The following is a 23,242-nucleotide window of genomic DNA, read 5'->3' as shown; positions in this document are numbered from 1 at the left end:
AGATTATAAGCATGTGCTACTATACTGGTAAAATTTTATTTATTTATTTATTTATTTATTTATTTATTTATTGTGGTACTGGGGATCAAACCCAGGGGCATTTTACTCCTGAGCTATACCCTCAGCCCTATTTTTTATTTTTTTATTGTGAAACAGGGTCTCACTAAGTTGCAGAAAACCTAACTAAATTGTACTGAGGCTTGTCTCAGCCTTCTAAGTACTAGAATTCAAGTGTCTGCCACCAAGTCTGGTTAAAATATAATTTTAAATAAAATTGAACCAGGGACACATGGTTGACCTCTCCATTGGAAACTTAAAAATTCTGAGATTTCCAGAAACAAATCCTATTTTGTTCTTTATTTGGTGCCAAGTGATGAGCCTTAAGTTTTGCCTCTTCCTCAATTTTACTATGCTTTGGAAAGTCAGTGAATTTTCCAATGGGGTGAAAAAGATTTAAATAATATTCCATTCTGGTAGTTTGGTCACATAATGTTAATTAGGAAGATGACAAATAGAAAAGTTAATTTCAATTTTACGTGACCTGCTGTGTGTGTCAGCTTCCAGTTCATCCAGCTTGTGTCTTTTACCTCTCCAAGATATCAGGTACTCCACATGGAGATGCCACCCGAATGGAAATTAAATGAACTATTCTACCGCAAATGTCTAAGGAATTGCAGAGGTAACTTTCATTAACCTTGATGGATCTTATACATATAAAGTCTTTGAATGTCAATGGGAGACTAAACTGACTCCATTGAGTTCCTTCTATTCTCCTTAATACTGCACACTTAATCAAAGAATGACAATCAAGCATTTAGAAGGAGAGATTTATACAGAAGTATTTTAAATGTGATAAACAAACAGAGTCACTAAAATGGGTCAATGATATTTGCTAAGGACACCTTACAATACTGAGTTTAAAAAAATCCCAACATGGGAAATGCTTCTCATATAACTACTTCCAATTTACAAGTGTTAAGATAAACTCCCTTATAGAAATTATCTGTGCCAATACCTGTCACTTTGCCTCTAATTTAAACATAGCCCCCAATTGTGTTTTCCAACACACCATTTCTCTGTGTCTTCGAGTAGCTACAGGCTCTGTATTCCACATCATTTTGGGGATCCATCCACACCAAAAGTATTGCCGGTGCCTCTGGGAAGTCTGGAAGCACTGCCATTTCAGCACCCACAAGGTAAACGTTGAATACATTAAGAAGAAGGACAGCGCCTCTTGCTCTGGTGCTCTCTGGCCCCTTCACTCGCTTGCTCACCAAGCGCAAGAGCTCACTGACCCTATTGACAGGCAAGGCCACCAAGGACTGCAGAATTTTGCAAATTAGCTTGTGTCCCCTGTGGGCTACACAGCAATTTACACTTAATAGGAATTATAAAGAGGTCTTCTACCAAAATGTGTCAGAGAGGCAATGGGTTAATAAGAAATGTGAACTTGAATCCCCAGGAGAGGAGTCTGGATGTCCCCACTCAACAGGAATGGACACATGAGGGAATGCAGAAAATTTCGGACAGAAGTGAGCAAAGGAAGGAAAGCCTTTGAGCTGGTCAAAGACAAGCATCAAAATTATTCCCCAAAGCAGGCGACTTCCATGTGGACCAGCCAATTTGATTTTAAAAAGGGAAAAAAATCAATGGAACTGCTGGCTCTGATGTTGAAGAAAAGAGTGAAAGAATGAGATAAATACAACAAAAATGGGTTTAGATGTCAGGCTAGACAAAATAAAGGTTCAGTGGTGATACAACTACCACTAGTTGTACCACCAGTTCATTTGTCAGCAGATTGTCACGGTTTATAATTATAGTATCTGCATGTGAACGTGTAGATGTGTGTGCACACTATGCTTGTGAGCAAGAGGTGAGAAAAGAGGACAGAAAGCAAAAAAGAGGGCCTTACCATGTGGCAAGTCTTTGACAAGGCTTTCATTTTCCTGAAGGCCAGAGTCCTAAGACTAAATTAGAATCCTTCCTCAGAAAACAAAAATATAGCCAAGGAAGCTGAATGGGTTTGGCCCATAATGTCTTATTTTTTAATATGGCATATCATTGGTAGTTGGAAAGCCTCTCTTTCACAGAGAGAGAGAGAGAGAGAGAGAGAGAGAGAGAGAGAGAGAGAGAGAGAGAGAACACTACCCTTGCTTTCAACATACAGAGACCTACACATGCATGAAAGATTATTGGCCAATGCCATCCAATTGTATATTAGCCATTGGGGATACTTTCAGGATAAGAGTTTTCAAATGACATGGGAAAAATTCTCCCAGAACTATCTTCTTTTACTCTCCTTTCATTTTTTTGTAATCTATAAGGCAAAAAGAAATGGATAATCTAGTAAAGATGGCTGCTTAACCATTTGTTCTTCCAGGATCCGTAAAAAAACAATTGGAAATCTTGGCAGTTGCTTCAAATTGCAGTTGTTTTAAAATAAACTGTTATCAATAGTGATTTTTTTAAACACCAACAAAGATATAGCCATTAATAACTAATTACAGTAAAGGTTTGTTAAACCAATGCTGATTTATTCAAAGTAGTATGTAATTCAAAGTCACTGGTAGTTCCTAACTGATTAGATGTTACGTGTTCTTTAACAAAACACGAAATAATCAGGAAGAACTTAACCTCACGTCGTCAGTTAATTAACATTGTTGAATTCTGGTTTGTTGTTTGTTGAATTAATAAGTGTTCTCTGCAATCAGTCCTAGCTTCACTTTGGGACCTGAAAAGATGCCAGGTGTGTGCTTTGGTGGCCTTGAATGGGTTACGGGCTGCAACAAACCATTCTCCTTTGCCACCCATCTGCACACTCTACTCAATTTCATTTCTTTCTGATGGAAAAGCTAGAAACAGCAGGGTTTTTTGTTTTGTTTTGTTTTTTGTTTTTTTGAGAATCAGCATAGTTCAGTGGGCTGTTAAGAGCATGGACACTGGAACTACATTGAGCAGAATCAGAATCCCCCGCCACAGCTTTCAAGCTGGGAGACTATAAGCGAGTTTCCTGAACTTTCAGCACCTGTAAGATGGCATGAAATGATACATGACTCAGAGAATTGTTTTGAAAGCTGCAAGTTACTAGTTATAAGGCTAATGATCACATATAGGTACCTGGCATATCATTTTTCCCTATTAGTATTTGTAAAAAACAAGTGTTCTCAGAAAACACTGACCTGACCAGGAAATTATAATTTCTTTACCTAACACAAATCATCTCTTCATAAAGTAAGTTCAGCAGAGAGGGCACAGTCCTAAGTTTCTCTGCTGTGGCTTCCTTCCAGTCCATGTCTATCTCACTTCAGCCTACACTCAGAAGTGCAGGGAAGATTCCTCACCTTTCTCCAAACCGGAAAAGAACAACTACTTCTGTTGTCTTTACAGATTAGCTCTTCAATTAACACTGGATAGACTTCTTATATATTCTCAATTAAAAAAAAAAAACACCACTCATGCCCACATTTCATATCATTTTATAATGGTGTGTTCTGTGCATGTCAGGCCTGCCTGAATGAGGAAAGGGAGCTCCTTGAGGCCATGGGACTTACCTACTTCTTTCAAACAAAGTAACAAATGTGAATCACAATGGCTGTGCTATTTTCTCATAAGAGAATAATGTTCTTCCTCTGAAAGCATTTTCCTATGGAACTAACTTTACTTCCCACAGTCCCAGCAGCTGCTGAGGCTGGGGAATACAGGCTATAATGAGAGACCTCTTTTCCACCTCTTTTCCATTTAAATCTAAGTTCAATTACATTCTTTAGTTTGTTTAAATTTTTTTGTACTTTCATTGGTGCATAGCAATTATATATCACAGTGAGATTCAAAGTGATATGTGCATATATGAATGTAGCATTATTTAAGTTTAATATAGTAAAATTACTCTAACTTCTTATTATAGATTAAAGTAAATCTGAAGTTTGTTATTCAAGATCTCACAAGTTGCCGGGCGTGGTGGCGCACGCTTGTAATCCCCGCGCTTGGGAGGCAGAGACAGGAGGATCGCGCAGGTTCGAAGCCAGCCGCGTGCGCTGGTTTAGGAGACCCTGTTTCCAAAAATAAAATAGGTCTGGGAGTGTAGCCCGGAGATAGACGGGCTTCCAGGAACCCCAGTACCACCAAAAAAAAAAAAAAAAAAAATCTCACAAGTCAAATGTGGTATAAAAAGAGCTGTAGAGATAAAGACTCATGGAAACATACAAACACGTCTACTAATTGACTCGGTGAAAAACAATCTGTAGGATATTATAGCTAATTTTTCACATTTCAGAAATCTGTAGTATAAATGCTGCCTCAAATATTCCATTATTTCAACGAGAATTTTAAGAAATAATCATGGCAGTATCCATGATAGAACAAAAGCCTGTAAAACAGAAATATTTTCCCTGGAAATCCCCAGTAAGAAAAAATAATGTGTATTTATAGAGATCATTTTCACTTAGCATTTAAATTTTAATGTTTTAGAATTATCTGTTTATTGCAAGTGATTGTTTTTTTTTCTTCTTTTCTAATGAAAGCAGGTTTAATTATCTCTCATTGACTACTAATGATAGAGTGTAAATTCTGAGGAACTCTCAAGGAGAAAGCAGCAACATAGATGCTTACCAGATGGCTTGCCTTCTCAGCTTCTCTGAATGTCAGTGGGTTGAGAACCTGCTCATTGCTAGAGGGAAGGAGGCAACCTCACCCCTGAGCAGGATCAAAGAGCACTCCTCCTGTCTCTTCAACTGAGGGGAAGGGAGGGTTTTGGCATACTTCGTGTATCTCTGCCATCAATTGGGTCATTTCTATGTATGAGCCTACATTGCCTTTGCCAAATGTTTAATATATGTTATCTCCTTGAATCTTTACAATCGTTATTCCTATTTTACAAGAAAGAAAACAACCTGGGCGGTACAGTGAAAAAAAAAAAAAAGAAAAGAAAACGCTCAAGGACACACAGTGAATGGAAGACCTGGAAAGAAAACCCGGTAATCATAACACCTGAATCACTAACCTGCTTCTCTTTAAGCAGTCCCAGGAAGGGCACACATTTATGGGACAGCTGAGAGGGTCAAATTGGACCTTCAAATTCCCTATCTCCTCTACAAGCCCAAAGTAAGCCTTTTATTGATATGCATCAAAATGATTAAAACAAAAAAAAATTGCAGTGTGCTTTTTATAACACTTTGATTTCTGGGCTATAAAAGACAATAAATGATAATAGTAACTAATAGTAACACCTTTAACACCAGCTTCAAGAATAATTTCTACTGCAATTTACTAGGCATTTACTTTAGTTACTTTGCTAAGCACTTTACATATATTATTTCATTTAAAGAAAGGACTAGCCATAAATTTTACAACTAAACTCAAACTAAATTGAAATGTGTTTATATTTTTTTCAAAAGTGGAAAATGCAGACATAATTTTCCATTTCTTCGATTTCGCCTTTATTTAAGAGGATGAATATTCTATTGTCCAAAATCTGTATCATATAGGTCTGAATGATTAATCCCTAAAAAAGAACAAGCAAAAGCCCTGAAGTCAGTCAGCAAGGGCTTAGGGAGGTAAGACAGAGCAAACACCCAGCTGAGAACTAATTGAAATCAAATTTACTCCTCTAATTTTATTTTTCACCTGCTCTTGCCAGGTGGTAGGAGCTAGATACAGTATGACTTACGGTGCTTTTCTCCGCGCTCACAGAAGTTAGCAGGCCTGCGTGGTGTCACCCTGGGCTAACGGGAGAGTAATTCTGCCATCCCCATCGGTACACATTAAGGGAAATGAATCTCATTCTGTTCTTTTTTGGGAAGTAATTTATCAGATGATTTATTTACAGTACAGTCTGCATGACAAGTAAACAAATATGTTATTTTTGCCCACTGTAGTCGGGTTTTAAACATGAGAAAGAGACGGAGTGAGTGTCTTTCTAAGATATGTGAGTGGCTCTGACAACAGCTTTGGAAAATAAAGGAACTCCATTACCAGGCGTTTAGCAGGAACTGATTTACATACTAGAGTAGACCTTTCATGAATTCTGCCAACGTAGGGAGGAAAGGGGAGGGGAAAAAAGGCTCCAATTGCATGCTACCACTGTGCATGTTGATGAATCCCCAGCACATGTTAATTAATGCCCTATTGTGTTTGGCTGACTACCAGGGACTGTGATTGTACACGAGCTGATCCTTTAAATGGAGAGTGGCTTACTCTATATTGAAAAGAAAGAGATTTGTATTTGTATAAGCCACAACTATTCCTTAGGAATAAGTGTTTTGCATTTAGTGCAATTAAGAAAGAAGAACTGCCATCTATCACAATATTTTATCATTACACTTAAAAAAAATCCCCAACCCCAGTAAAGTAAGAAATCAGGTAAATGTTTTTGTTTTTAAGGAAAAATATCATTGCTTCCATTGTCCTGCACAAATCAGTGTCCAGAGTTCACCCGTAAATGATGATAATTAATACTGTTATCTACCATCTTGTGCTGTGGCTGAAGCAGGAGATTGTATTCAAGCAATTAAATGGAAAACCTCATAATAAATACATGGCAATCTTGTAAAAAAAAATTATGCCATCCTGGCGAGAGAGGTGAATCGAACGGGGCGGGGTGGGGAGAAGATACCACTCTGAGTTTAAAGCTTACAGGAATCTTTTACATGTCTTACTAGATTTCTAATTTTAATCGTGAAAAACAGAGGACTGATTAATGTCTGCTCTTATTTCTTATTTGTTTTCATTTGCTTTTTACTCCTTGCATTATGAAGAGCTGGTAAATATTGGCTCTCTTAAAGCATGAGTGTCCTAGAAAAATAAATTGCCTTATATTATTGCTCCTTATGAATAAAAAATTGACATATCTAAGAAGCTGCTGCAGTAGCATCCAAAACGATACTGCAGGCAAATCGATTAATTGTCTTTCATCATTTGCAGCAACAACAATAAAATTCACCTCTAGCATGTTAAGAATCTACCTATTTCCTAGTCTACATTGCTTTGGTCAAAAAAAATTGATGTCTTTTTTATTTGTATTTTTTTAATGATCCCAGTCATTTGGGTTTCCTCATAATTCCCTTCAGATTTCCCTTAGCACATTTAAGCTTTATTTAAACCAGAGATCCTCAAAGCAGCGTGTAAGGGCCACTGAACCAAAATCATATGGGGAACGCTTGTTAAAATTATGGGTTCTGTGGCTCCATAAGCCCCAGAAACTCTGGTAGAAATACAGAAATCTGCATTCTATTTTATTTATTTATTTATTATTTATTTATTTATTTATTTATTTATTTTTACTTTGTGTCTCTGGGGATTGAATCCAGAGACATTCTACCTTTGAGATACATCTCTAGCTCTATTTTATTTTATTTTTATCTTGAATCAGTCTCACTAAGTTTCCATGTGCTGGCCTTAAATTTCCAATCCTCATGTCTCAGTCTCCCAAATACTGAGATTACAGGTGTATGCTACTGTACCTGACTCAAATCTGCATTTTTAAACAAGCACCCATACATTTTTGATCATTTACACACACACACACACACACACACACACACACACACACACACATTCATCTTTTTTTAATTCAATGGCTTTTTCTAAAAAAAAAAACAACTTACTTCTCTTATTGAAGTGCCTTATTTCCCTGGACAGCAAGTATTTCTTTGATAGTGTGATGCTGTAAACTTTGTATAGAAGGTCAGATCTGTCTCTTTTTGTCCTGAGGAGGTTGGGACTCCATATTCCACTGACCTTTCACTCAATGTGTTAGTATTGTTGGCCTTTCCTACCAGTAGAGAAGGACTACAGGACCTGAAAGTTCAGTATAGACATCATCAGAGTGACCAGAGCTGTGGGGCCCTCCAACCTTGGAGAAATCTCCTGGTACACTTTTTGTTAACTTTACTAATGTGTGTGTGTGTGTGTGTGTGTGTGTGTGTGTGTGTTGTACAAAGAATTGAACTCAGGGGTATTCTACCTTCAAGCTACACCCTCAGCCCTATTTTTTTAATTATTTATTTTGAAGCCGGTTCTAAGTTGTAGACTGACTAACTAAGTAGCTGAGGCTGTGATTCTCCTGTCTCAGCCTCCCAAATACTGGGATTACAAGCGTGTGTCACCATGCCTGGTTTACTAACACTTTTTAAATTTAATTTTATTTTATTTTATTTTGCAGTACTAGGGGAAGAACCCAGGGGCATATTACCTGTTCAACTTCCAAGCTACACCTCCTGCCCTATTTTTTATTCTTTATTTTGAAATAGGGTCTCACTAAGTTGCAGAGGACCTCACTAAATAGCTAAGGCTGTCCATGAACCACGATCCTCCTGTCTGAGCCTCCCAAATGCTGGGGTTACAAGTGTGCGTCAACCACGCCGAGCTTCCTATTTACTGATTCTTTTTTTTTTCTTTTTTTTTGGTGGTACTGGGGTTCCTGGAAGCCCTTCTACCTCCGGGCTACACTCCCAGACCTATTTTTTAACTTTATGTGGAAACAGGGTCTCTTAAGCCAGCAAGGCTGGCTCCGAACCAGCGCGATCCTCCTGTCTCTGCCTCCCAAGTGCAGGGATTACAAGCGTGCGCCACCACTCCTGGCTTTTTACTAATTCTTAATGTATGTTTTTGTCAGTCATAGGATGCAATGAATTAATGGTAGAAAATTCCAGCCCCATATAGACAACTGTATTTTAGTTCGTTGCTTTTTTTTTTTTTTTTTCCAAGTCTGGGGCTGGAACCCAGAGGCATTCAAAGTTGGAGCCACACCCCCTGCCCTGTTGTTGTTGTTGTTGTTGTTGTTGTTGTTGTTGTTGTTATTCTTTATTTTGAAACTGTCTCACTAAGTTGGAGGGCCTCACTAGGCTGTCTGCTAACCTTGATCCTACCACCAGACCCTGCTCCTTGCTTCTTTTAGTCATGCATAATTCTTGGATCTATGAATCAATGTGTTGAGTATATATATGCCAAGCTAAGAAGTGTTTGTTACATGTTACATCATGTTACCTTTTAGCAATAGCCTGTGGGAGAGGTACTACAATTCCCCATACTATACAAGAGGAACTGAATTTATTTTCTTACATTTTTATTTTTATGTGGTTCATACTGAAAATGGCATACATTCTGACTGTGCTTGTTGCCCTCTTCCCCCCCCCCCCCTCGCTACCCCTTTCCCACCCTGTCCCAAAAATGAGTATCCAGGTTGACCATGCTACATTCAGGAACTGAATTTCTGAAAGGATAACTAGTTTATCTGCCTCGGAATGCTGTCCAGGCTGTTCCAACTCCTATGCTTTATCTAGGAGGTGATTCTGCCTCTAATCTTACCTGGGCTTCTCTCCCCTTTTTAATCAGTTAGGCTTTGTGCCTCCTGTGTTTGAAATGAAGTGTAGGCTCTATGTGAACATTTGTTTCCTTTGGGAGTGCTCCTAGCTGCTGTTACTACATTGTATGTTCTTTGAGATGAGAATAGAAGGATTGAGCCCCACCTCTGGGTTTCCTTGCCAGCGCTGTCAGATCCACAGTACAATGGTGACGCGCTCAGGCTAAGTAAGCGAGGTCCTGCCGGTCTATTTCAGGACTCAGAGCTCTGACAGAAGCTTACTGTTGTATTATCGCACAACATGATTACAATAGATGAAGTCACTTTCAAGAGAAGCCAGAGCCTATACCCTGCCAGTACTTTGTTTAATGAGCCCAAGACAAAAATAACAGCATTAATGGGCAGGGAGGCTAGGGGAATGACACAAAACAGTCTTCCCAGGGTGCAGCTCTGAAGCACAATGGAAGGCAAAGGCAAACTGCAAATCGACTTTCAAAGTCTCACTTTGTCCCACATCATCCTGGCTTTACAGAGAAGATTGTCTTTCTTGAGTGAATCCCAAAGTTCTGCAAAGAAGTACAACAATTTCCCATAGGGCCTTCCCTCCTCCGCACTCTGGCTCCTGCAGTCTCTCTCAGAAGCCTTCTGTCCTAAAGACATCTCCTTTCCTGCCTGGACAATGAGGTGATTTCCTCTAGGATGAGGGACTATAGAGGTCTACTCCTACTCTTTTGCATGGATATCTATGCAAGAGGCCCTGGCCTGGCAGTCTTCTAAACCCAGGTCAGGACTTCCTGCACAGCTCTGCCTCTGCCCCCTCTAGCCCTTTCAATTCTCCTCTGTAGTAAAGAAGGGCATTGTGGTTGCTAAATCTATACCCTGACTGTACCTCACCAGAAAATTCTATTAGCTGTGCCATCAAAACACACCTAGAATATAATTAATCTTCAACACCTCCATTGCTACCTGGATCAAATTATCATCCTTTTATGGATTCCTGTAAATTCCTCTTACCTAGTTTCTTTTGCTATACCCTTGGCCATCTATACTCTATTTTTAATATAGCAGTCAAGCATATTCTTCAAATTAACTGTCAGTGCTTGTCACTCCTCCGTTTAAACTCTGTAATGACCTCTTCCACTCAGAGTAAAAGTCAAAGTTCTTATAAGGGCCCATGCAGAGCCTTATAAGATCTGAAGCACATGAACTCCCTAACTCCACCCAGCACCCCTCTTCCCTGCATTACAGTTGATATGCTCCTGCCCTAGGCCATTTTTTTTTTATTTGTACCTCTCTCTCCTAGATATTCCAAAGTCCAACTCCTTCTCCACCTTCCAGTCGACTCAAGTATCTACACCTTCACCAAGAGACTAACCCTAACCTGACGTCCCTAGTTATTGCACAATCCTCTTTCCAACCCCACACACCTAAGCTCTTTTACCTGGCTCTACTTTTTCATTACATTTATCCCTTTTAAAATGGGATGACATAAACATCTATTGCTTGCTGTCCATCCCCCGTGCTGTTAAGTGAGTTCAATAAAAACATGAATTTATTTCTTTTGTATTCTCTGATTTGCCCCAGGAGCCTGACACCAAGTATGTGAACCATAAATACTGGTTAAGTAAGATTTGTATGGCACTTTGTAGTGTATGGCATATTGTCATGTGTTAAGGAGCTATACCCTTAAAATTACCCTTTGCTATTGACTATGTAGTGATCATTTTCCTATTATTTGGATTAGGAGAAAGATGAGACCAGAGATCATTTTTTCATTTCTCCTCAATTCATTATTCTTGCTACTTCATCCTGGTTATAAGGTCGGTGTTCTTAAAGATTTCCCCTAAATTATGGCCTTAGAACATGGCCTAAAACATTCAGGGCATTGACTGCTATGTGCTGAGGATTGTGCACAAACACAAGCTGTAGGCTGCAGGCTGATGGACCGCTTATTTAGACATGAAGGATATGCCTGTCTTGACTCATAAAAGGCCAGTGTACTTATTCCTCTATAAGCAGAGCTACACATACTCTCATGCTAGCCGTTTCTCTTTGACTCACAGGCCACCTGGCATCCTGCGGTTGGTTTGACATGTTCAAATCAGGGCTTTGATCTCAGCATTACTCCGAGATGACACCTTGGAAGGTGACTAATATAATTTTATTAAATTTAGAATTTGGTAATTTGCCAGCACTTACTCACTTGACTGGGGGAGCAAAGGTCCTCTGGTACTTCTGATCATGAAATTTAATACTGTGACTCTCGCTGATTGCAATTGAATGTGTTAAGCATATTTTAGGCACAGCTTTACTATTGGTGACCAGAAGCAATCTTGTGGTTAGTTGGCAATCCCATCTGAACAGAATTCTTTCATTAGAAATTTCCAGCCTCCTTTCTCTGAGCTGGAGTCTGAACTCCACCTTTGACTTCCTTTAGGAAAGCATTATTGCTCTTTAAAAAAAAAAAAATCTCCTGTACCTTCTTACCAAGAAATAGAGGCTGGATTCTCTGTAGTCTTCATGTTTTTAAGAACTGCCACCTCTCTTCCTGGCTGGCTATTCAATTTGCAAATCCTCTCAGCAGCTGATTCAAATTTTCTTTGTTAAAGGGTGTCTATTTCTGACCCGAGAGAGCAGTTGAATTGATCCTAGTAATCAATGAGATTGTTTTGAAAATCTTGAAGATGATTGCTATAATTGCTGGTGCTTGTAGGGAGGAATGTAAAAAGGAGCATCTATTTACCGAGTGTTCTCTGCCCTCTGTGTCACAGCTCTCGGAGGTACTTCCTGCATGGTAGTTTACACAGTGAAGTCTCACCATCACCTAAATATAACTATGCCCAAGGCTACTTTGCAGATGAAAGAATTAAAACTCAAGGAGGGTAAATTGTCTCCCAAGGTCACAAAGCTAGAGGAGCCATAGCCAAGATCTGAAACCACAATTTGATTGCTTCAAAATGCTTGGGACGCATTTGTTGATTTTCTTTCTTTAGAACCTCACATAAATAAAATGTAGTCTCAAACAAAACTAAAAAAAGAAAAAGAAAGAAAGAGAGAGAGAGAGAGAGAGAGAGAGAGAGAGAGAGAAAGAAAGAAAGAAAGAAAAGAAAAGAAAAGAAAAGAAAAGAAAAAAGAAAGAAAGAAATATGGAAATAAGACATCCTGGGAGATGAAACCTTTTTCTCAAAAAAATGTCAGTAAGTAGAAGTCTTAAGCCTATCAAGCCTTCCCTGTGGAGGTCAGGCAGAGAGGCCATGAGAACCCATCCTATCAATAGTCTATGAGTGGTTAGAAATCAAACAGACATACAGGAAAATGATTAGACTTGTTTGAAGTCAAAATATATGGATAAATTGGGTGTAGGCATTCAGACAGGAGAAAACTTGACCCCATGCATTTTATTTACTGGCTCAGTGTAGAGAACACTGACTAAATTTGGTCTGGGATATTTGTGGCAGTCAAACCTCATGAACTCATGAGCTGAACCAAAAATTCTGGTCTTATTTCTCTTCTCCCTTCTCTTTCTCTTTTTTTTTCCTCCTCTGTATTCATTCATTCATCCTTCCTTCCTTCCTTTCCTTTCTTTCTTTCTTTCCTTCTTTCTTTATTTTGTCTCTGAAGGCTTTACTACAGAGAAGTTTAAATACTTTTACATTGATAACCTTGTCCTAGCAGTCTATTTTCTAAGTTCTTATCTATTATTTGGAGATTTTCTTTATTAGGGTCAAAGATCTAGATATTTCTATATGTTTCAATTTCTTTCATGATTCTGACATTTTTGTTTGTTTAGAAGAATCCTATGCCTTCTTGTGTTTAGTTATCATTGTTTTTCATTCTGTTTTTAATATTATATGAACAGTTTTAGATAAGACATATTCTGTCCTTTAAACTGGAATCTTAACATCTCTCAATTGTTAAAGCCATTTCAGTTTGCAACCCTAACTTAAAGTAAAATCAGTAGTAATACGATTTAATGATGGTTCAAGATGTCTTTAGGAATGGGTTTCATAGGTTTGCCACACAATATATTTCATTCTAATGACTTAAATCTTATGTCGTTATTACCAAGTGATGTACCAACAACATTCTTATCCATATATATTTTTAAAACTCATATTTTAGCAGTATTTTTTCCTAAAATTTTGGTTGTGAATTTTACAGCATTCTTTTTAGGAAACAATTTGTCATAGCAAATAGATTTGGACCTTTTTCTTCCATTGATAGCTTGTTGGTTTCAAATGTAAAGTGAATCACAAACTTCTAAATACTTTGTAAGCTATGACTTCCTACTGCCTGTAAAATTCAGCTATAACGGTATAGGTACTTCTGAGTAATTGCCAGTATATAGGTGATATATATATGCAGTATTAAATAATGACTTGACACAGGTAGAAACTTTTTCAACAAGACCCTCAAAGCTCAGGAAATTAAAACAAGAATAAGTAGATGGCATCAAACTAGAGTTTCTGCTCACCAAAGCAAATCATCAAGAGTCTAAAGAGAAAGCCTACAGAATGGGAAAAGATCTTGACCAGCTATCCCTCTGACGAGGATTAATATCTAGAATATACAAAGAACTCAATAAACTTTACACTAGAAAAACAAATAACCTAATCAAGAAATGGGCAACTGAATTAAATAGACACTTCACAAAAGAAGAAATACAAATTGCTAATAGATACATGAAAAGATGTTCAATATTATTAGCCATCAGGGAGATGCAAATCAAAACTACACTGAGATTCCATCTAACCCTAATTGGAATGGCAAACATAACAGAGTCAAATAACAATAAATGTTGGTGAGGATGTAGGGAAATAGGAACTCTTCTACACTGTTGGTGTGATTGCAGACAAGTTCAGCTGCTATGGAGATCAATGTGCAGATTTCTTAGAAAACTGGCACTGCATCCACCATATGATCTGGCTATACCAGTATTGGGTATTTTTCCAAAGGGGTGAAACCAGGAAACTGTACAATAGCCAACTTATGGAACCAACTTAGGTGTCCATTATCAGATAAATGGATTACAAAATTATGGGAAAGACACACAATGAAATTCTACTCAGTATAAAGAATAACAAAATTATGTCATTCATAAAAAGATAGAAGGACCTGGAGAATATTATGTTAAGTAAAGGTTAGCCAATCACAGAAAGTGAAAGGTCACATATTTTCTCTAATATATGCAGGATAGGGTGTAAGTAGGAGACAAGAGGGACTCCAGATAATGGAGGAGAAACTTCAGGGGAGCCAGGGAGGAGATCTAAGAGTAGGGGAGGAGAAAGACTGAGGTTCATTAATAGAATTACTACTATCAACTATGTTTATACATGTGAATATACTAATGTCAGTAAGGGTACTCTGTATTGGAAGAGAGGGAAATGGGGAGATGGGGGGACATTTAAGTGCTGTACATATGTACGTCATTGCCAACATGATTTACATTATGATGAGAGACTATAATGTACCAATAAAAGCACGCAAAAAATAAAGTTTGATTTATGATAAAAAAAGATGATTTGCTAAAGAGACTTGTTTTGTTTAAACCAGGGAACTTAAATTATTAATGTTAATATATACAGTTGTCTATCAGGTTCTCATGTTATGGAAGCTAACTACCAAATAGAGATCTGACCCTAATGGATACCTAATATATATTAAGCTTTCTCTGCAACTTGAAAAAAGTGCCCATTATGTTTTTAACACATTTCATTGTAGGCTCATTTTGAACAGGAAAGGAAAACAGTGCACTTAGCAACCCAAAGGGAATGTTTGTGTGTAAATAATTTTTACTTTGATGAAGTCCTTTTAAATTCCTCTTTCTGTTTTCCATGAGTCAAAAGACTAAGAGGTAGATTTGAATAGTAAAGAGAATACTCATATTTTATTATTTAAAATGTATTTTATTATAAAGCTCAAGGACCTGGTTTTTATATGTGGATCAATTTGTTTGTCCTTGAGACATCTACATTAATTCTAAGTACCTCTACTACAGACACCAAAGGAAAAAGGTTGAATATTTACTATCAGAATCAGAGATGAACAAAAACTGTTGTAATAAATAATTAAAATCAATCAGGATTTTTTTTTTTTTTTTGGTACTGGGGATGGAACTCAGCGGCATCCTGCCTCCGAACTACACCATCCCTATTTTTTATTCTTTATTTTGAAACAGGGTCTCACTGAGTTGCAAAGGGCCTCACTAAGTAGCTGAGGCTGGTTGGGAACCAAGATCCTCCTGTCTCAGCCTCCCAAGGACTGGGATTACAAACATGCACCATCACACTCAGCTCAATCAGGTTTTTAGAAACCTTTGTAGAATGGAATGTCTGTCTATTTGGATGATAATGAATGTGGTCTTTAAACATATCAAAGTTGTGAAAATTGAGGCTCAGAACCTTTTGTTCTGTTCTTCATTTTATAAATGAGGAAACAAGGCTCAGCTACTTGTGAAAGAAAAGAAACCTCACAAGTTTCCTAAAGTCTGAGCAGTATTCTCTTCACTATATCCCATTCCTGGAGGGGCATACAGTCAGAATAGTCACCATGTGTCAGAATGTTATGGCTGACATGGAAAGTCTTACTTGTTTTATTGTCCACAACCCTGTAAGACAAGTATTAATATTGCTATTCAACTGGTAAGTCGATTATAAACTTCTATTTTGAGGTGAAAACACTTGCCCAAAGTTACTGTACAGTCAGCAATCTATACAAGTCTGACTGAATTCAATGCCTCTCTCCTCACTGTCAAACTACCATTTAATTTTTTAAACATCACAAACAGATCTATAGAGGTTTATAGCAAATGAAAATATACTGATTGACTTTCCCCTTTGCAGCTTTGCAATTATTGAAGTTAAATATTTATAGCCTGTACACATCATGAGAAGAGATAATTCACCTGAGAAGAGAATTCACCCCATTCATTTATTTATAAATGAGGAAATTAAGACAAGGAAGGTCAAACACTATTTTTCTTTTTCTTTTCTTTTTTTTTTTTTTTTTTTTTTTTTTTTTTGTGTGTGTGTATGTGTGCTGGGGTTAAACCCAGGCAAATTCTATCTCTTATCTACACCTTCAGCCCTATTTTATTTTTATTTGGAAACAGGGTCTCATTATATTGCTGAGAGCCTCACTAAGTTGCTGAGGCTGGCCTTGAGACTATGATCCTCTTGTCCTTGCCTCTCAAGTAATGGAATCACAAGCCTGTGCCACAACATCTGGCAGGTCAAGCACTTTTCACAGAGGGCTAGTTATAAAATTAGAATAGTGCCAAAGTTCTGGATTCAATTTTTCTTTTGTTGTTGTGTTTTCTTTGTTGCTGTTGTTGTTTTGTTTTGTTTTTTGCAGTACTGGGGACTGAACCCAGGGGCATTCTACCTCTGAGCTACACCCCCAGCCCTATTTTTTATTCTTTACATTACACTAAGTTGTGGAGGGCCTCACTAAGTAGCTGAGGCTGGCCACAAACCTGCAATCCTCCTGTCTCAGACTCCCAAGTACTGGGATTACAAGCATGCACTACCATGCCTGGCTTAAATTCTCTGTTTTTACTACTATTCCCCATTCTCTTTTTGGAAGGGGTGGCAAGTATGGAAAGGGGGTGAGAAAAGCAGAGAAGAGACAGAAATGCTACAGTGGGTGGGCTGGGTGCTGACAAGGTTGATGCAGACAAATTTTCTGAAGATAGTACTATTTCAAAAGCTTGGTAACTTTTCAGATTTCTTATGAGTCTTAAGAGGAGCAAATGAACAGAATATACCCTTCCCATGTCTGGCTAACAAAAGAGATGTAGTATTTTTTTTATATTTCATTGTGTCCTGCAAGTAAAATTTTATTATGCAAAGTGGGAAAGAAGATAATTGCAAGTTAAGAAACGAATCAGCAATTAATTTTAATTTTCTTTTCCTCTTTGTGAATCTTTTCATTGATTTATCTTTGAAGAAACTGCGTTAGTGGAGAGAAAAAAAAAAAAAAACATCACTAGCACATTGAGTAATCTCCCCCTCCCATATCTAGCTTCACTTATTTTCCTGGGGAGAGTGAGGTGGCTATAAATACCTTTACTGCTTGATCTTGTAACCTTAAATGAAGCCAAAACTCCCCTTGGCACTAACAAGAATTTTGTCTACGAATAGTTACAGAATTGGGTCCATGACGATTAGGAAGCAATTTGATTCTTTCCCAAGAGATAGAAACTCGGGCACAATTTTCAGATGGAATACACACACTCACATCTTGTCCATATTCCTAATAATAACAAGAATGAAAGGGGGTGGGGGGAGCCAGGAATTCTTGCAGGCTTTAGCTGACTTGCTTCAAAAGCCTGTCAGCTAAACAAATAAAGTGAAGTACCAGGAAGGAGAGTCAGGAAATTAAGTGCTTTGGGCTATAGTTAATGAGTGGTCCTAGGAAAAGGCAGTTATGGCCATGAAAGTGTATACACAGAATGAAAAAAAAATTAACACTATCAAAAAGAGTTCGCATGGACAAATTAGATGCTTATTCATTTCTAAAGTTTATTGCTTTCTTGTGGGAGCTGACTCCAACCAGCTACAGAAGCTTTCTCCCACCCCCACCCCAACCCACCCCCAAACAAGATGAGTGAGATCAATCAAAAGATTGAAACTTTGAAGCATGGTTAGGCTGCTGGGTAAAAGCATGCAAAATATGTCTGAGACTTCATTAAAAAATGCCTACACAACACCTTGGGTAAAATCCACAGCAGCTTGGCATTACCGCCTCATTAGGAGTAAAATGAAGTGGTCATTCCCTGAAGACTGCCCCGGCTACAATCTGACCAATCCCATAAGTGTCTTACTTACACTGTGACTCAAAGCCTCAGCAGTCATAAATCCTCTCAACATGGGCTGTGTGAGGGTTGGCTGGCTTTAGGCAGTATGGTGAAACCAGGGTGATATGTCTGTCCAGTCTCACTTTTAATAAAGGGAACTAATCATAGACTTTTCCCCCCAAACAAAAAACTTCTTGCCCTTTTGCAAACATTTAAAAACAAATGAATTAGCCTTAACTTATTTAAAGATCTAACGTACTCGTTAAAATAAATATTATTCTGGATGTGACAAAGACCGTGTTTTTTGTTTTGTTTTGGAGCAAGAGGAAAATCCACAGAGGAGAAGGAAATTCTCAAAACAAATGCTCGGTTCACCTGTTGTCCCTGGATCAGATGACACAAGGAGGTAAAAAACAATAAAGCTCTTAGGACCCGAGAGGGGCAAGACTGACTCCATGACCATGGCGTTAAGAGTGGCTCAGGATCAGCACTGACTGCGAGATTATTAGAAAGCATAATCTGGAGCTGATTCCAAACCTCTGGAATTAGAATATGCATTTTAACAAGACCTTTCGAGGTCATACTTTTGCACGTGAAAGTTTGAGAAGTACTGCTATGTAACAAGAGTTCAAGACTGAGAACATCATCAAACAGTTATAATAAAAATCTTTATAAGTGCCATTCCATTCTTTTATTTTTCAATATTGGGGATGGAACCCAGGGGTATTCTACCTCTGAACTATACCTCCAGTCCTACTTTTTACTCTTTATTTTGAAACAGGGTCTCACTAAGTTGCAGAGGGCCTCACTAAGTCGCTGAGGCTGTCCACACACTGCGAAACTCCAGTCTCAGCCTTCCAAATACTGAGATTACAAGCGTGCTTCACCACACCCAGTTTATAAGTGCCATTCTTTACCAACAACTTACCCACAGTCTCCTTTCCGTCTATACGGTTCCAAGTAGCCTCGTGATACGAGAAGCTTAAAAATTATTCTATCTGAAGAGCATAGATACTTTGAGACTCAGCAGCTGCTGAATTTAACATAAAATGATGGAAGCCAATTTATCTTAGTTAAAATCTTAATAGCACCATTTCTAACTTTTATGAAATACTTGATACTGGATGTGGAAAAAAGTGCTATAAATAAGCTTTAAGGTAGTAATACTTGTTGACTTCCCAGAATAAGTCTTTAAGTAACGTGATTTCTCCTGAAAAAGATGTAGAGGGGGCTAGACCAAAGCTTCCTATTGAATTAGCTCCTCAGTTTACGCTATTAATTTCCAGTGAAAGCTTCTTATAATCAGACTATGCACTGATTCTCAAGGAGATACCTGTCATCCAAACCTTATGTTAGTACATGTAGATGAGTCAAATGATAGCCTATGAAGATTTCTTTCAGTTAGTTCTATGGCTTTCATTAAGAGCTATAAAAATTTCTTCATATATATATGTATATATATCTTTGTTGCTATTTTTATTCAAAGTGCAACAAAATCTTAGCCTAGACTAAATTTCTAAGAACATAATAATTACTAAGAGCCATGCAGAGTCAAATTAGATGGACCATGGTCTATCAGCCAAATATTATGCCAGTCAAGATTCTGATGCCATCCTGAAATTCATTTTCTCAAAATCAGATGGATTCATGGCTTGATTTTTTTTCCACTTGCTACTGCATTATGGTTTGTGATTCATGGATTTTCAAAATCTAGAGTTTTCCAAAGTGCATTGAGAAAAAATACAAGAAACAATAAAGGTCTTATGGTTAATTAAATTTGGGAAATACTCAACTAAACAAAATGAAGCAGAATAATTTCCTGCCTGACTTCTGAGACCCTTCAGTGTGTTAAGAAACATTATTAACACCCAATAGCAGTGATATAACAATTCATCTTCAAAAATCACATGTTAAATACATTCTCTATGATCAGTGTCTTGAGTTACATACTTTGGGACATCCCTACTCACAGTAAAAACAGTAAACTAGCACATTTGTAGTCTGCACTGCACAATTTTACACAATGTATGAACTCTTCTGTAGTATTTCTTATCATCCTGTCTGCTAGTCTTGCCTCTCAACTAGATTATATGAACTTGGGTGGTACAAATCATGACTTATACTTTCATTTTGGCCATAGAATTTAGTACTTTGTTAGATATGGTAGTGATAAAAATATTCACTGCTTACTCACCTATCCTAAGATCGAGTTTTATAATTTTTCATGATATTCAATTATTCTAGTATTTCCAGATTTGATGAGATCAAATTTCAGTAGAACTTTCTTGTGATTTCAGTAGAACTTTTTTGTATAATTGGATTCTGTAGCAAGTAAACCTTCAGTTTTATGTTCAATGAATATATATATATATATATATATATATATATATATATATTCCTTATATATAATTACCAAAGTGATAGTGGGATTTGGATTTTTCCAGGTTTCTTTTTTAAGTCCATATCATATATGCCAGATATTCTTAAAATGTAGAAAGCAGCAGACATGTCAAAAATTCTAAGTACATATAGACTAATAATTTAAGCCTGTTTTGCTATTTACTTCAGAATGTTTTTTTAATAAGACCCAATGATTATGTTTGACATTTTCAATAAAATTGAAATTATAGGGTATCAAGCCCTCTTATTCATGTACCCAGCTGCTAGGGCACTGGGAAGTGATGTCAGTATCTTTTAGGGATTCTGACAAAGCCCTCTCTATTTTGTCCTGTTAAAGAGCAGTTTCCATTGTATTTCATTTAAGAAAGGTTACACATCTTTACATACCTTTACTTACTGGGTAGTTCATTTATTGCTTCTCTCCATTTCCCTCCATACTATGCACTCCTGCTTATTTCTGCTTATTCCTAACCTTCTATGTCAGGGTACTTGAAAACTTGAAAACTATCTCACCTGAAATAGTAGCATGAGCCTAAAGTCCTATCTACTCTGGAGGCTGAGACAGGAATATACTTGAGTGAGCAGGGAAAGCAAATTGTTTGTTCCCATTTAGAAGAAAAAAAAATCTTTGATTCTTTTAAATATCCATGGTAAGTGATTTGGCTAAGTACAAAAAAAAAAAAAAAAAACAGAAAGCCTGACCCAATTACTTATTAACAGCCTTTATTTTATTAGTCTATCTATACTTTAAGTCATTTTTATAAAGTCTTGACATTGCAAGCAGTGAAAGAACCAATCATCTTCCTCTAAAGAATTTGTGTTCATTGAGATAAATTTTATTGTCAAGTGTAAAGGTAAAAAACATAAAAGAAAAAAAAAAGGAAAGGGAAGTTTCAAAGTCAAGGAGATGCCTGAAAACAGGCTCTACTTCCACCCTGTCCTCTTTGAGACACCATTAGGAGAACCACTAAAATTGAATTCAACTGCTATGTATTATGCATGACTGAGTTGTTTACTGTATTGTTCTGTGCCATTCAGCTCACCTGAGATGAAATCAGGCAAAGGAGGTAGATTAAGTCTACCTTCAGAACTCTAGACTGCTGACTCTTATAAAAATTTATTTACTAGTTTATCTAATGTTTTAAAAACTCGCTTTATGAAGTTGTAAATCATATCATTCAGTCCTACTACATCAAAAGGTAAAATTAATGATAGAGATAAGGACATTAGAAAAAGCCACAGCATGGCTACATGACAACATGAAAAAATTGATGAATAGCAGCTTAGGAGCAGTGACACAGGGTTCAGATTTAATTTGAATGGTGAAGGGCATCATCCTATTGAGCAGCCCGGAAAGGGGTAAGTTCATATTGGCACATGGGTTGATGTCATCATGGGTGACATGAAGCAGTGGTAATGGCAAGAAAATGAGATGTGGCATTTGGGAGACCTGAAAAATGAAAATTTGAGGTTATCCCTTGAATAAAAGGGTGTCTTCTCTACCAGATAAAGAAACACTATTCATTTACTCTGACTCGAAAGTTTCCTTTTTCCTGTTAACTCTTTAGAAGTAGCCTAAAAGGAAGGCAAAACTAAAGGCAAAGATATAGCATTATGTTAATTGTAGGCAGAAGGTAGACAAGCTTGTGAGTGGGAATTAATGCCAGAAAAATTTTATCAGAATGAAGAAAATGCCAGCGTAACGAGATACGTGCTCTATCAGGAACTCCAGTTCCTTTCACATAACAAATGTGCCTCCTACACATTATTATACCAGTGCTCATGCCATCACAGGAAAGGGATGAATTTAAATAGAAGACAAAGGGACCTTGAGGTTCACAGTGACGAAGAAGCTGAGGTATAAAGGGCAATGCTTTCTACATGAATTCTAAGACATGAACGATTAGGTATATCAACACATTGACCATAATGTATCGTTAGCTTTCAAAGCCTTACATTGATAACATTCAGTCCAAGTCTCACCTTTGGACATCATGTCCTCTGGCCATTGGCCTGTCCTGTTCTCACCTGAGTCAGAAACTAGCTGCATTATGGCCAGATGAACATGTATCTCACCTGAAGCTGCAGCCAAAACATGCAAGGAAAGTCAGTCACTCGCGGTCATCTCAGGGTTTTGAGATTCTGACTTTCATCTTTTACTGAGTCAAATGTGCTGACAAAGTTTAGAGGGAGGGTATCACACTACAAATGAAGAAAGTAAGACAATAAAAAGGAATCTTTCCCTTTTAATCACCCAATGACCGATCTAGGAAATGAACTTGGGTTTTCTGTCTGTTTTAATAAACTTGATAACAAAAATAACTGTTTATCTGCTTTATTTCCTTTCCAAGGAAGAAAGGCTGCCTATATTTTGAATGAGTCTGAGAAACAAAGAAATACCTATTTCTGTAGGGAGGAGATTCTAAGTGTAAAATTTACATTTTTCTTTTATAAAAGAAACTAAAACGAGTAAAGTAATATAGCTTAACAACATAAAAGTGAGAAAATAGAATAGTTAACTCAATCCTTAAAAATGATATTACAGTGAGACAGTTACCAGAGTCTAAAAATGAATCCATCTCCATATACAAGATAGAGATTTGGAGATGCTAATCTTGAAAATTTAGTATGTGAGTCAGGCCTCCTGCCTGATTTGAAATGAACACATTTAAGGCCCAGTGCATGTGACTGTCTCCTGGTTTATGAGTGAGACTGAGACAAGTGTACACTTGCCCAAGAAAAGTAGA

Source organism: Muscardinus avellanarius (genome assembly GCF_963383645.1).
Source record: "Muscardinus avellanarius genome assembly, chromosome: 1".
Taxonomy (NCBI): domain Eukaryota; kingdom Metazoa; phylum Chordata; class Mammalia; order Rodentia; family Gliridae; genus Muscardinus; species Muscardinus avellanarius.
The sequence above is the reverse complement of the archived record's forward strand: the minus strand, read 5'-3'. Positions refer to the sequence as shown.